A 16,056-nucleotide genomic window follows, 5' to 3' on the forward strand; every position below is an offset into this window, starting at 1 on the left:
GCCATATTCACAAGCCGGTGATAACAGCCCATTTCACCAGTTTACCCACAATATCAGCCACAAAAAACATTGCCACAGATGACCCAGGCAACTATCGCTAATGAGATGCAGAGTAGGCGTTCCTGTGCCATAAGCCACGACAATATCACTCCGCAACATTCTCAATGACCAGCCAGATCTGTGAAAAGACCACAAAACATGCGATAAGGTGCGTTAACAGCTGGAAATTAATACCTTCTCTGACCTGGTGTAAAGTCGGACAACAGTCTGCACCACAAAAGGGAGCCCAGCCCAGAGCTACACCTGGAAGGGCAACAGATGCCATAGAACCACAGATCATGCAGCCCGGACACCCCGGAGGGCCACAACACCCACTGCCACCACCCACAGGACCACAACACCCCCCGGGAGCCCCACCGCTCCCCCGGCACAACGCTGAGGCAGTGCAGGGAAAGACAGCGACCCCCTGAAAATGCACCAACCTCACACACCTAACACCAGAGAATGACATTACACACCCCAGGCTCAAAGGGACAACCAAAATCCCACCTCAGACAAAGCTGCTGGCTGTCCTGCACCTGTTGGCCTCTGGTACCTTCCAACCAGCAACTGCCAGAATCAGAGGAGTCCTATCAAAGTTCCTCAAGTCCAAATAGGGAAATATACATCTAGGCACAGTGCCTTGCCTTGTGGGGTTCCGCACGGCTCTGCATTGACCCCCTGCTTTTTAATATCTATCTCCAGCCTCTGATAGGATCATTGGCCAAACTGGACTGTCATGTATACAACTATGCCGATGACACCCAGCTAATCCTTCGCATTGATAATTCCCCCCAGGTACAGCTTAAGGTACAGAACATCCTTCTGTTTACCAAAAACTGCATGACCTTGAATTTACTCAAAGTAAACCCAGACAATAGAGACTTTATTTCGGTTTTGATTCAAACCATAAAAGTACATACACAACAAAGCACTTAAAAAATTCAATATATAAAAATAAACGGTAAAGTGAAGGAATTACAAGGGTTAGTTATTCATGTACAATAAATAAGTTCATGAGATATATAAATCATCAAAAAGGGCCATCACTGATCCAAACTGTTTCTCAGTTTTATACATAGCTTTAAAAATTCAGTAACTTGAAGAATACTGTCCTTATGCAGAAGTTGTAAGTACATAAGGGCTGGTCTGATCTGATTAAAATTGAGTTTTTTTAAAAAGAGCAACCAGATAGCATTTGTGTGGGTATTCATAAAATCTACATAAAAATATAAAATGCAGCATATCCTGTGGAGACTCTCCGTCGCAGCTACAGGGCGCTGCAGATTTGTTAAAAATGTCACTTTTTGGTCTAATCAGCAGATGATGATACAGATTTAACCTGAACCTAGTTAACAAGAATTTCTCGTGTGCGGACAGTGAGCCAGTCAAATATGGCTCCATTAATTCACATGTTTTAAGCATAATAGATTTTCTTACAGTTGGTTTTTGAAGCTCCACACCTTCCCTTTGCAAACTCCTGTCCATAAGAAAACCCGTTTAATCACCTCCACATCTCCTTTAACAATCCTGCTTGGATGTTCAAACAAATCCAAACGTCCGAGCCTGGAGAAACTAGATTTCAGTTATTTTAACCATGGGGTGACCAGTGCCTTATCCTGAGATAAAAAGTCTTTCATAATCAAATGAGTCAGTGGAATGTCCTCATTTAACCACAGATTTAGCTAACAAGTCAGTGGGCGTAAAGAAAAGATGTCACTTAAATATTGTGCCCCCAGCTCTTCATGTACTGCAAAGTTAGAGGTTCCAACTGGGACACACAATAGATGCTTCATGAAGTAATTTTCAACAGTCTGTAACTGCTCCCCCCCTGACGTATCCCCACAGTTCACTGCCATAAACAGCAATAGCCACTGATTTCGCATTATAAAGTTTCATCATGGCACTGGTAGGTTTTTTCCCTAGTTTAGCCGCAAAGTTAAAAATGGAGGTGTTTACCCTAGCCAATTCAGCTTTATTCTTGACTAGATATGGACCCCAGCTAAGTTTATTATCGAAAATAACCCCAAGATACGAGAATGATTTCGATACAGGGATCACTACATCATGTAACTTAAACAAGAAGTTTCTACTTGGCTGTTGGCCAACTTGCATTATGAATGGTTTAGAGTTGTTGACCAATAGGTCTCTGTCTGACATAAACAGTTTAAAAGCATTAAGTAAAGTTTGGAGTCCCCTCTCAGTTCTAGAGATTAAAACCGCAGCATCTGCGTATAGAAGAACAGGAATACCCTGCCTACCAACTCTAGGACAGTCAGCATGAATATTCTGCAGGAAGCTATCTAGGTCATTAATATAAAAGGTCAAAAGAAAGGCTGCAAGAATGCAACCTTGACGCACACCCTTTCTGATATTCAAATTACTAGTTACGCCCAGATCCTGAGAATACCTTACATTGGCACTAGTATTACTGTGTAGATCAGCAAGGAAGTTAACAATCCCATTATCAACACCCTTTTCCCTCATGGACTGGCAGAGCTTTCCCCTGTTAACACAGTCGAATGCAGAGGACAAGTCCATGAAGGCAAGGTGGATTGTACCCCTCTTTGCAACAGTATACTTACTTAGAATTAAGAAGAGATTAAGGCACTGTGTTATAGTGGAACGTCCACCGCAGAAGCCATACTGAGCGATAGACATGATGTTATTTGTCAGTGCCCAGTCCGACAATCTCTGCAGTAGTATTCTCCCTACTATTTTGACCATAGAATATATTAATGAAATTGGCCTATAGCACAGTGGGCTACCCCTGTCCCCCTTCTTAAAGACCGGAACAATTGTGGAGACCCCCCATGATTGTGGACAACCAGCTGTTGCAGCCACATTAGAGACCACCTCCATAATGGGTGCCTAGAAGCTAGGATCAGATCTATACAAATCTGGGGGGATCCCATCAGGGCCCGGAGCTTTCCCTGCTGTCAATCCGACTATGCCCTCCAAAATCTCACCTCTTTCAAACCTGATAATGCTATCACTATTGCAAGGGGGAAAATTGGGGTTTTCCATCGACGTGCAACTATATAATCTTTTAAAATGGTTTACCCACTCATCCTTAGTTATGCAGCATTCCAGACCATCCCCCGGATCCTGCACCAGGAAAGGTTTCTTTACCAGTGCCCAGAATCTAGAGCTGCACTTCAAGGTATCAGGATCAAGAATCTCAGTCCAAGCCTCTTGTCTTAAAAAGTCCTTGCGTGTGGTAATAACAGATTTATATTCTTTCCTACACGCTTGTACAGTCAACTTAACTCTGGGGTTGGTTGCCAGAGCCAGCCTTAAGTTGCGCGCTGCTTTAGAGCAATCCTGGTTAAACCATCTTGGTCCCCTGACTTCTATGTTTTTTGCAGGGGCCGTCAACAACTGAGATACTTTATGCGATAAATTTTGGAAAGCACCCAGTACTCTAGTTGGTTCATTCCCACCTGTAGTAACACTCAGGATTTCATCTGTACAAGTGTCTGTTATATTTTTGTACAGCAGATCAGCATCAATCATAGACCATCTAAGGCGGCGTCTGCCATCAGGTGTGCTGAGCCTACCAGGGACACAATTCCGGGTTTCCTTAACTACCCACAGACCTTTCAACTGAACGGTAAGACGGTTATAATCACTAAATTCATTATTTTCAATAGAGGAAGAGTCCACAAAGGACTGCATTGTTAATGTGAGTAACACATCGTCAATAAAGGTTCCCCGTCCATGCGTTTTAAAAGTAGGGATATCAAAACACTTGGTAGGGTCCCTCATTTCCATAGCTATTATTAGATTTAGATCATTCAATAAATCATTGAGTAGTTCCCCTTCAACGGTGTGCTCCATATGCATGCCCTGAGAACGTAAACAATGCACATCCGAAATACATTTCAGCAAGAGATCGCCACAAGGATGAACGTTAAAATCACCCAAAGTCAAGAGGTTATGAATAAAATCATTTAGTGCCAATACTTGGCTGAGAGCTGAACATAAATTTATACCGTTATAAAAATTGACCAGGCCAGCCGAACATTTATCTCCAGTTAATACTAGCCCAATAATACCTGTGTTGTCCGTTAGAACTCTAAGTGTATTACAAGGTAAAGCAACAGAAATAATTGTAACTAATCCCCCCTTTGGCCTACCCCTGTTAGATGGAGACGCCGGGACATAGAATGACTTGTAGCCTTCAAGGAAGAAGTCACATTCAACTGACCAGGTCTCCTGAAGACAAATGATCTGATATTGCTTAATGAAGCTGATCCAGTTTCAATCTCCCATCTTTGAACCCAAACCCACAATATTCCAACAGATTACATTGCTGCCATTCCTTACAGCTGCAAGAGTCCCTTCATGACCTTCTTCTACCACATGGTCCTTTTCTTGCCCCACACTCTCATTGCGTCAAATCACACGCCTCCAGGCCAGAGAGCAAATCATATCTGTTCCGAGTGTCCACATTAAAACCATTCCCACATTGGATACCATCATTATGTCTATTCAGTGTTTCCACATTAGGGTCATTCCATCAGTGGTCATTAACATTATACAGATATGATGTCTTAAGTGCCGGTGTCAAGGACTGAGACTGTGGTCTGAATTTCCTAGGGTCAGAGGGGGCTACATTCAAATGGGCATAAAAATAGCCAAGTGGGCGGACACAAACACTGTTCGTATTATATACTAGAGAGGCCGCCCTTAGTAGTACTGTTGCCACATGTTGCGGGTGCCTAAAATTTGCGACAATACAACCCCCACTGGTGGTCTTACTAGACGGCCCAATCCAATTCACCCTACGCGTTGATAGGATTTGATCAGAGTATTTAGTTGGAAAACCACAATTTTTACTCAACCACGCAACTGTTTTGTTTTTTAAAGAATCGTGAGACTCCCCATGAGACTGAGCGGAAAAGTCATCAATAGTCGGAACATTTGTTAAAACCACCACATATGGAGCACAATCAGGTGGCAGGTTAATATAGCGACTTTTCCTTATATGAATAGATTCAGGCCTACCTTCAGACATTACTATGGGTTGTCTATTCTCTTCAGTTAATAATGGTTGAGCAGGCGCAGCAGATTCAGTGGCAGATACTTGGTGGCAGATCTGCTGCACATTCTCTCTCCTACCACTCTGACCCTTATCTACTGCCTTGGGTGGAACCACTGGAGCGGTGGCCAGATATGCTGACACTAGTCCACCCAGTCTATCCACTTCTAGCGACACAGTGTCCAACTTAGTGGTCAGGGGTCTCAACATCTCTTCCATTTTAGCCTCTATTTTTGCTACTATAGAACTCACAAGTAGGGTAAATTGATCTGAATGTATGAGCGTACCCCCCTCTTTATTACCATCGACAGGACAAGGACCAGGAATAGGGCCATTACGAACTGATCGTGGAGGATCTACTCTTTTTTTTACTTTGCTTCCCCCCACGTTTAGATTGCAGTTTTCTACAGGATCTCAAAGGTCTGATTACTGGTAGTGCCTGTTCTGATTCCTCCATAAAAGTATCAGGCAGGACGTCAGATGTCTCCCTGTGTACCTGTACTACTGTAGATATAGTAGCCCGGTCACTTGTAACAGCACTATTTTCCAATGTAGTGTCCCCCAGTGGAGGCGAAGCCTCATCATGTAACAGAGGTAGACTCAATCGGCCCAAAGAGGCCCTTCTCTCATTATTGATTTGGTTCACCTTTTTTACCAAATAGTTATCCATGGTGCCCATACCAGAAGCAGACATCTATTTTAGATTTAGACATAACGCAGACTTAACCTTACACAGTGGGAGATGTGAGCGATGGGAAGATAGAAAATCCAAAGCACTTTACACAATTAAAGAAATATTTTAAACATAACACCGAAGTCTCACATGAATCGGACAGATAGTTCCGAACAGAATCAGGGTCTGTGGTCCAGCCCAGTCTCCTCAGGCCTCTGAGGGCCACAGAGGGCCCGCCATTTGCCCTGGCTTAGCCCGGCAGGTCCCGCGCGCGTCCCGCGACGCGGGGAGATGAGCGCTGATTTATGCGCCTCCAGGCGCGTCCCTTCCATCGGCGGCTTCCGTCCGCTAGGGCTGATGGTCTTTGCAGTCCCTTAGGTTCACGCCCCCCCCCCCAACAGCGGCCGCGCTCTGCTGGAATCGAGCAGCGGCAGCGGGGAAAAGACCGGCGGTAATTCAATGTCTCTTTGCTAAAGCGCTACCTCGGACGTGAGGCCCCCGCTCCCCCGGGAGATGAGCGCTGATTTATTCGCCTCCAGGCGCGTCCCTTCCATCGGCGGCTTCCGTCCGCTAGGGCTGATGGTCTTTGCAGTCCCTCAGGTTCGCGCCCCCCCCCAACAGCGGCCGCGCTCTGCTGGAATCGAGCGGGGAGAAGACCGGCGGTAATTCAATGTCACTTTGCTGAAGCGCTACCTCGGACGTGAGGCCAGACAAGATGGAGGTCCTTGCTGTTGCCAAAGGGGCTAATCCCTGGTCTAGCCTCTTCTGGCCACAAGAGCTTGGAACCACTCCAATTCTGGTGCCAGCTGTGAAGAGCCTGGGCATTAGGTTAGATTCCATGCTAATATTGGATAAGCAGGTAGCTGCGGTAGAGGAAAGTTGTGTGGGATTGATGAGGTACTACAGAAACTTGTACCCTTTCTGTCATTTGCGACTATTCGTACTGTGGTGGCGGCCTTAATTCTGTCACGCCTGGATTACGGCAATGCAGTATATATAGAACTCCCCGATAAACTTTTGGGGAAACTCCAGGTGGTCTTTAACGATGCAGCACGACTGATTCTTAAATTGCAGAGAAGAACTCACACCACTCCCTTGTTACAACAGCTACACTGGTGCCCTAATAACCCCTTCCATGCTCATGACGAGCTCAGCTCGTCATGCAGTACACTGCTCGTGTGCTCATGACGAGCTGAGCTCATCATGAACAATGGATTTCAAGGAAGTGCAGCATCCGGGATGAATTGCTGTAGCATTGAAGGTGTTAAGCAGAGTATCAGATTCAAGGGCCTGTGCATTGTCCATATTCCTAACCATGGAGCGGCGCCCAGCTAAATTAAAGACCGTTTGATGCCTCATGTGCCTGGTCGTTGTCGCCGCTCTTCAGAAACACACCTGTTGGCTTGTCCAGATTTTACCAGAAAAACCTTGGGGGGACGTGCCTTCTCGGTTGTGATTCCCCAGCTTTGGAATAAGTCTGCATGGTGAGGTGACTCTCCTTCCATTCAGGAAGAAACTTAAGACTATTTTGTTTACTGAGGCTTTTGAATAAGCTTACCCCAAGCTCTGCTCTGCAAGCATTATGGCACTCCTGGATTTATGGTTTGTAGCGCTTAGAGACCGTTGGTGATTTGGCGCTTTACAAATATAAATTAACATAACATAACCTGTCCTGGATGCCATCATAAGCTTGGTACCCCAGCACCTATACTTCCCCCAAACTGCGCAGGAAAAGCTGGAGACTGAGCAAGGCATCTACGCCATAGCTGCCTTCCCGCACATTGTGGGTGCAACACACTGCACACAGGTACTACTGCTGCCCCCTGGCAACACTGCACACAGTAACAGCAACAAAAAGCACGCGTATCCCATCATTGTGCAGGCAATAGCGGTCCCCTGGGAAATCTCCAACAAAGTCGATGATAATCACCCAGGCAGTGTGCATGAATCCTACATCTACTGATAGTCCATCAGCAACCAGCGCTACCGGGATGGCACCTAAGGAAATGCACAGCTCGTTGCCAAGTACCAAATGAACACAAAACACACCTCAACTCCACAATCATGAAACACACAACACTGGGAATGCACATGTTACAAAGTCAACATGCCAAACAACATGCCCACCCACCAGACACGACAGCACAACTTACTCTAGGAACCTGGGCCAGCCATGTACATGAGCCATCAATGTCATCGCACCTCAGCCACACAATAGCTGAATGCGGGTAGAGGTGGGAACCAGCTATGTGCTAAGGAGGCAAGTGACCCATGAATGAGAAGGTACACATTGCCAAATGTGGCGTGGATACGATGTACGCCAGACTGCAGTATGCATACCACACACATATCCATGTTGACATACACCACTGGACTATGGAGTGTATTGTACAGTGGATGCAACCATGTCACCTCAGCCACTGGGAGACGCGGAAATGTAGCTTGTTACGTCCCTCCCGTAAGCATGAGCGGAATGGGCTGGCCCGGCGTACGCCAGGCCAGCATAGAGGTGTGAATAAAAAGCACATAGCTCTGGGCATGGTCCTCTTCCAGAATGCCCAACATTTCTGCTAGGGTGGCACCCCTCAGCCCGCCACAAGGCCAACGCCGTCACCCTGAGTGGCTTGACCTGCGATCCTGTGCTCCTGCAGCACCCCAGGCAGCTGGTTCGACTTGCCCACCCCTGGACACTCAGGCCTCACTGCTCACCTGCCGACACCGGCGTGTGTTGAAGAGGGCCCACCATGTGCTGGTGCAAGCTTCAAGCCCAAGGCATGCGAACCTGGCAACCTACTACAACCATCACGGCCTCCGCGAGCAAGGCCAGCAGTACTCCTTCCTTGTTGACGTACTCTACTGGCATACATAGAGGACTAGTAGGTCACACATTTGGAACTGAGTCTTGAATACACTATGGCAGAGTACAATATTTATGGCTGATTTGATGTCACTATACTCCCTTTGATGTGGTGCCACCAGGTCTTAGTAGTGCATCACAAATGCACATTTCTGTGGGCTCACGTGGACTATTGCCCTCAGTCTATGCTGTGCGTGAGTAGGTCGCACATTTGGAACTGAACATTGATTTTTCAATGGCAGAGTACATTCATGGACACTCTCTGGTTGAACTTTGGTGGCATCTGAATCAATGGACTGGGGGGTTGCCTTCATCCTCATGTAGCTGATACTGAAATGTTGGTGGCAACAAGGCAGTATCACTCCACTCCTCCATTTGCTGCTTCTCTATGGCTTATGCCCTCAGTATCATGCCCTGTGGGACACCTTCCATTGTCCACCTCAACCCTCCGCCACATTCACCTCAGACATCAATGAGGACCCGCTCAGTCTGCGTGGCTGTGCCTCAGTGCACCGCAAGGCACCGCCCCATGGCGGGGTGCCTGTGCCGGCCGCTATGCATCCTGGGTCACTAATTCTGTGCAGCCCAAGTCAGGGACCCTGTCTGATTAAATATTGGATGGCTTCTGAGACAATGACCTTGGAGTCGTCCATGCCATGTGTATGTGGCCCTGTGCTGTCCGCTGCCTCCGGCCTCAACTGCAGCCTACTAGGGCTCACATATCAAATTGAGTCCTGACCGGCCCAGACTCTGCATCACCGCAGGAGACACATGCCACCATCGCCAGTACCAACTCCAACCACCATCTAACAGAGACTAACAGAGCAGCTCACCCCTGTCGTGCATGCCATCATCTGCCTTATACTCTGCTCAGCACTCCAGGTGCCACTAACTCAGTGCACCACGAGTCATTATCCATTACTGTTTTGGTTATGCGCTGGGGAGAGTTCACACAGCAATGTCTCCTCAGGCAGTGTGGTAGACCTGGGACGATGATGGGTAAGATGATGCAGGTGTGACTCCCCCCACTGAAGCTGCATCAGGAATATTCTGAAGGGACTCAATCCTAGACATTTTGTTCACATGGGCGCACTCAGCACTGCAACTCACGGACACTTCTGTTTGCTCATTTGGTGGCCTCTTTACCTGCTCTGACTACACCATAATGCACCACTGCTGTCTCTGTAATGCTGATGTTTACTGTTTCTGTCTTCATAGTGTTCACTGTTGTATTTGTTGTCAGTACCAACCACTCCGTGAGGGCTGGCTTACACTCACCCCACACACATCCAGCACAGGCGCCACTGTAAATGTGACCCTGCCAATAAAGGGGGCGGGCGCACGTGCCCGTAGCCAGTTCCACAAATTATCTGCCTGGGTCCATGTGGTCATGATGTGTGCATGTAGGCCCTGGGCCCTACAACATTACATTGTGCTGTACACAGCGGACACAGCCATGTCCTCGAGGGCAGTGTGTTAGTGCTTGGACATGTAGCTTTCACGTCAGCCACTCATTACGTGAGGGAGCGTACTGGGCCGTTGTATGGAGGTCCAGCATGGGTGTGTGAATTGTAATTCCAGGCCTTTAGCCGTGGTTCAGTACAGGAAATGTGAAAATGCATGTGTCTCTGTTGCAGTGTGGGTCTCCTTTGTGGGGTGCAGGTTTTCCCTGATGGGACTTGGAGACCTCCTATGTATTGTTATTCAGCTTCCATGAGCCCTGACCCCACCCGCACCTGTTTGGCCAACTTCTTTCTGCATTCTGACTTCTGGCATTTGTATGCGAAGTATGCCTCGGTGGCATGTTGGGGCCAGCCGTGCTTGCGGGTGCTTCCTGCTGTGTGGTCTGTGCAGGGGCTGGGTTCTCCTCTATGTAGCTTGTCTTCCCTGTTGGTGGATTGCCTGGGATGTCCATGAGCTGTTCTAGAGCGTCTGTGTCAAAGATGTGGTGGTCCTCTCCAGCATCACTGATGGGTTGTCTGGTCTGGTTTGCTGGAGGTGTTGTTCGTCCCTCTGCAATGTGAAGGGGAGATGCATATTGACATTGTGTTGACATGTATCTTTGTGCGTTGTTCTTGTTGACATACAGACTGTATGACAATGTACATTGTGACTGTTTGGGCGGTGTTGCCAAATTGATGCGGGACAGTGGAGTTTTGGACTATGTGACAGATGTGAGGTTGTACACATGCGTATGAATCTAATGATTTGCTGCTCTTTACGGTGTGTTGACCTGTTTCTGTGTCGTTGTTGCACTTTGTATAACATTGTCATGGGATGTGCTGTTATTGCTATGTGTGTGTGCTGCAGTGTGCCACAGGGATCAGGGACATTATCCAGGGTCATTGTGAGTGTGCAGTGTGCTACACATCATTGTGCATGTGTGTCATTGTACCCATCTCTCTCGGTCCCCCCAGTCTCTGGTCATTGCTCACCCTGTTGATGTTGGGTCCGGTCCTCTGGAGCTGTGTCCGGACTCCCACCTCCTTGCACCGTTCCACACTGATTACTTTTGCCTCCATTTCCTCTAGCTCCTCCTGTGGTGCAGGACTCCCACCTCTTGTCGCTGTTTCTGCCTTCCTGGTTACAGTAGGTTTGTGCTTGGTGTAGCTGTTCACATCAAGCCAGCGTCTCTTGCCCTCCCTCGACACTCCAACTGCATTCACTTTAGTGTAATTGTGGGTCAGTTGATGGTAGTGTTCTGTCAACTCCGTGCCGCTGATCTGGTTTTCCTGCAGACTGCACCCGCCTTCATATCCCTCTTCTCCTTGGCACTCCCCAACCCCGTTGTTCTTTGCTGGTAGTCTGTGGGGCTTTTGGGGTTCGCGTTGGCCTCTGTGCTCGGTCAGGGTGCCTCCATGTTGGATTGTTTCTGGTGTGTTATTTTTGTAGCTTTTATAGTGCATTTTCCTGCCAGACGCGCAGGATTTGCAGGCCTGCCGCTGGTTTTCACTGCTTTTTGTATTGCAACTGGCCTCATCGCAACATTTTTTGCGTTCGTGTTTCTCATTTTGCGGCAAGGCGTTGATTCTATTGCATTCATTTGACGCCTTATCCGGGGACTATTGCACGGTACCGCCGTGTTGTGAATACTTTGTTAACACGGCGTCATTTTCACGTGATAGACTGCAATGTTGAGGGTTGTGTTAGGTTACTTTTGCGATGGTTATCACGCGTACTGCACCATTTGAGTGCCCTGAAGAACACATGGGCGAAACACGTTGGCTGTGCATTTATGAAAACCCAGCATTTCTGTAATGAAAGGCACACCAAGGCTACAAACAGCAACATAGACTCTTTTTTTCAAAATGTAGACCTTGTAAATACTGTCTATACATGTTGCCTTTCATACCCTTTGTATGAATGTTTAACTTCATGGTCAAGTGGCAGCTGGCCATTTGAGGTGGGCAACATACCAGAGGAGTAGTGACTAGACTGGGCAGTGCAATCCTCCAGAAACCCAGCTGCCTTTTCCATTAGTAGCATTTTGTGGGACTGCTTGAACGGCAGTGAGCCGCTGAGACTGGGAGTGGACCACCTGTGGATTCTTCCGGCGGGGCACGGTGTGATCCCTCTCCTGGTGCCTCCCCCGTACTTACGGACCTGGTGCGAGGCAGACCCGTGGTGGGCCGCACTGCCCATTGGGGATGGCCCGTCTAGGTGAACAGTGCCAGTTGGAAGTGGCGGTGCACAGCTTGGCCACATTGGAGTCACGTCGTGAGCGGTGGGTCCTGCTTCCAGGAGTCGACAGCAATGAAACCGAAAGGGGCCCCAACAGTGCAGTCAAAAAACTGGATAAGTATACCATCCCTTGGCAATCCCCCTCTGAGAAGTGAAGGACTGGGCTAATTTAAGGCCCAGCGGTGCCAGGGGACAACACCTGAAACCTTCGTGGATATACCTGTTCCGGCGTACAAATCACAGAGATTCTGGACACTTCCTTCGGCGTCAAAGATCAGCGTTTATTTACTGCAGGGACACAGAAATCGCTAGAAGTACAACAGAGTGTAGGTTCAGAGAGTCTGCTTCGAATTGCAAAAGTGGATCGCTCCTTTTATACACATTTTCGCCATTGCACAACATAACAAACAAAAGGTTACAACTCAGTTCCCACACTAAACTTCAAAAGGATTGCATTCATGTTTTCAGAAGCCCGAAACATAATTACAGAAACATTGCCGGTTCCCAACTGTAAAAGCACGCTATCCCACCATTAGGCACATTCCATTCTAGTCGTAAACGAGCTAAGAGAAGAGACAGAAACAGGTGCAGGGAAAACAAAGACAGACAACAGATTGAAAAAGAGTGTAGGGGCAATATCGGAAGCGTGATCGCAGGATCAAAGGATTGGAGCCTAACTATGCAAGGCTGAAACAATAGACCCGCACGGCAAGATGAGCCTCGAGCAGAGCCATTTGCCTTTGCCGTGTCATTCCCCTTGTCATAAAGACACACTCAAAGGAATATGCATCTTCCGCAAGAGCTTGGGGATCCCAGGGTTATCGAGCGGACATTGTCCATCCGCCGGCTACGTGAGGGCAAGAAACAAAATGGATGCCATATCTAAAATGGAACCCGAAGGTTCAGATAGAGAAACCCGTAAATAAGACGAACCCTTCCAAGTAGTGTAGCAAAAACACATACACCTACTAAACTCATCATTTGCGGTTCATAGATACCAAACTCGTCCATATTCGAACAAGCCCAAAACGTCGTTATGATTCTCACGGAACCTCAGACGCTCCTTTTGCCCTCATGTAGGCAAGCACTAGTCGATATCAGAATCAATATTGATATTCATCAGATCGTTCAGATGTTGCTGGAACATTATTCTATCCATCAATATCTCTCTGGTAGCGGATGGCCTTCTTATACACGTTGTAGCACAAAGGCCACATAAGGCTGGACCACACTGCACACAAAGACAACACGTAAACAGAAACGTCACAACAACCCCTACAATCATCAGAATCTTCCAACCCCAAGTCAACATCAGACCCCAAAACCATCCTAGAAGCGTCCAATCACCTTCGTCCACGTGTATGGACTCGGAGATTTTATGCAACTTCGAGATGGCTTGATAAACAGTTGGAGCATTATCAGGTATGAAAATACAGCAGCTTGAATGGATCACCTTGCACACACCACCTCTATCTACGAGTACAACGTCTAGAACCATACGGTTCTGTAACGTCATAAGTCTATCCGCTTGAAGCTCTGCTGTCAGGTTACCAAGAGCACTTGCAGTTATGTTAGCAGTCAATTCTACCTCACTAGTCAACTGTCTCAGGTTCCTACTATTGACCATAGGTCCCCAAAACGGTAGGAAACCCTTAAAGAAGTCTCCTGCTTCTTGACTGGCAGTGTCCTCTTTGCTAATAACGCCTCTCACAACTCTCGTTTTGTGGTAGTCTGAGGCAACTGTGAAAGTCGGTGGCAAAATATTCGCGATATAACATGTGCCCGAGAAGTCACGGGGCAACCACGTATAAGCGCGATCATAACACACAAAATAGGTACCCTTGGCAGTCAGAAATACAGGGGAAGAGAGCATCGGTAAAACGTATGTCTCAGTACAAGCGCTCTTCCCAAGCTGAGCTCTCGGATTTCGACCAAGACCTTGCAGACAAAAATGACCAAGGTGGGGTACGATCCAGATCGGAGACGAGCTCTTAAGCTGTCTATCACCCACTGACATACTATACTCAGCCTCACTCAGATCCTTGTATGCTCGCACCTCTTCCTCTGGAATAAGCAAAGTGTCAAAAATATCTCTATCCAGATCAGCAATCGCTATCGCCAAAGACTTGTGGTACGGGCCAGAACCAATGTCTGTGGAGCGTGGCTCTCGACGGGGGTAGGAATCTAGTGCACTACGGAACATGGTTTGGAACGCTCGAGCTGACCCCTGGGAGCTGTAGGGAAGAAATAAATACGGAATACCCTTATCCATGGTATGTGGCATTAACCCACACACCCAACAGTTGGTAGTGTTCATCACCAACTGATGCTGATGCAAAAGTTGGACAAAGGAATTGTTCATAAATTCCGCACGTCTGACCTGTTCATGTTGGGGCAGAAGATGAAAGGAATGTGGAGAAATATTAGGAATGAGAACAGAATTCAGATCATGAGAGGGGGAAGTAGGTGAAGTGGAAGGCAATAGCGACTGAATCCCAAAATACACTCCACCCACCAATAACATAGAAACAGTTAGGAACAACATGAAAACCTGAAACAAAAAACATTTTGTTCGTAAACTCCTATGCAGTTTAGATCTTTGCGCCGACATCCTCTCTACTTCTGACAGCTTAGAGAACTCCATCCTCTAAAGACCATCCGTAACGTTCTTGACGCACCTGGTTCTGAGTAGCGATTATGAATTCCCAGGAGAAACCTGCTAAACAGAAGTAGGTACCCGCACGGCCCTAATGCCAACCCAGATGGTAGGTTTTAATCAATTAACATTCAGTTTAGTATAAGTCTCCTAGCTGCACAGAAAAGGAACACACAAGATATGTAAAACAAAATTAAAGAACTCAAAATCAGTGAAAAAATGCAAATGTTCACAATGCTCGTAGCAAAAGGTAGGGGGTAATGTATATTCAAAAACAAAAGGGAATTTTTTATTTGTCCTTATCACGCGATCGAAGGAAATATCAACATTTTCCAGGTCGAGTTTGCTCTTCAAACAACGGTTCAGGTGGCAAAACAGAGTTCGATTGTTCAGGTGACAGTTCAGAACTTGAATTCTCCAATGCTGAAGACGAAGGTACAGTTCCAGATGATTCAACAGATGTATCTGACTGAGCTGGATCGTTCTCTACAGGTTGAGCATCACTGAATGGCACATAGTTTGGAATGACATCGGTCTCAGTCGGGGCAAACCCTTTCCTTATCCAATTATTTGCTGGCAATGGGAGCGGGACTTTCTTCGTGTGGGTGGCGTGCACCCAGTGCTTTCTGCCGTCCAGCCGAACTGCAGTCCTCATTGCCAACAAGACTTGGTAGGGTCCCACGAACCTTGGCTCGAGATTTCGTTTTCTCCCAAAATTGCGGATTAACACCCACTCGCCAGGTTGGAGCCGATGTCCAGGTCCTTCTGTTTGTACCGGTAGAGCTTCAAAAACCTGTTGATGAATCAAACTCAATTTAGCAGTCAGATCGTAAAGATAGTCAATCAACATTGGATATTCAATTCTGTTAAATTCCTTAGGCCTCGGAACTCCCCAAACGTTCGCAGGACGGCCGAACACAATCTCATATGGGCTAAGCCCTACTCGAGAGTGCACAGTCGCCCTGGTCGATAAGAGGGCTAGAGGCAATGCATCAGGCCATGATAACCCAGTCGTTGCTTGGATTTTGGCAAGTTTCAGTTTCAGAGTACCATTGTACCCTTCCACTAAACGCGCCGACTGAGGATGGTTAGCACTATGAAATTTT

At 47.2% G+C, this 16,056-nt stretch overlaps 1 pseudogene; it reads right to left on the reverse strand.

The window, feature by feature from the left end:
• Positions 1-4,561: 4,561 nt before the first annotated feature.
• On the reverse strand, positions 4,562-5,777 carry LOC147728233 (uncharacterized; annotated as a pseudogene).
• Positions 5,778-16,056: the final 10,279 nt, after the last annotated feature.

Source organism: Lissotriton vulgaris, chromosome 3_1, assembly GCF_964263255.1.
Source record: "Lissotriton vulgaris chromosome 3_1, aLisVul1.2, whole genome shotgun sequence".
Taxonomy (NCBI): domain Eukaryota; kingdom Metazoa; phylum Chordata; class Amphibia; order Caudata; family Salamandridae; genus Lissotriton; species Lissotriton vulgaris.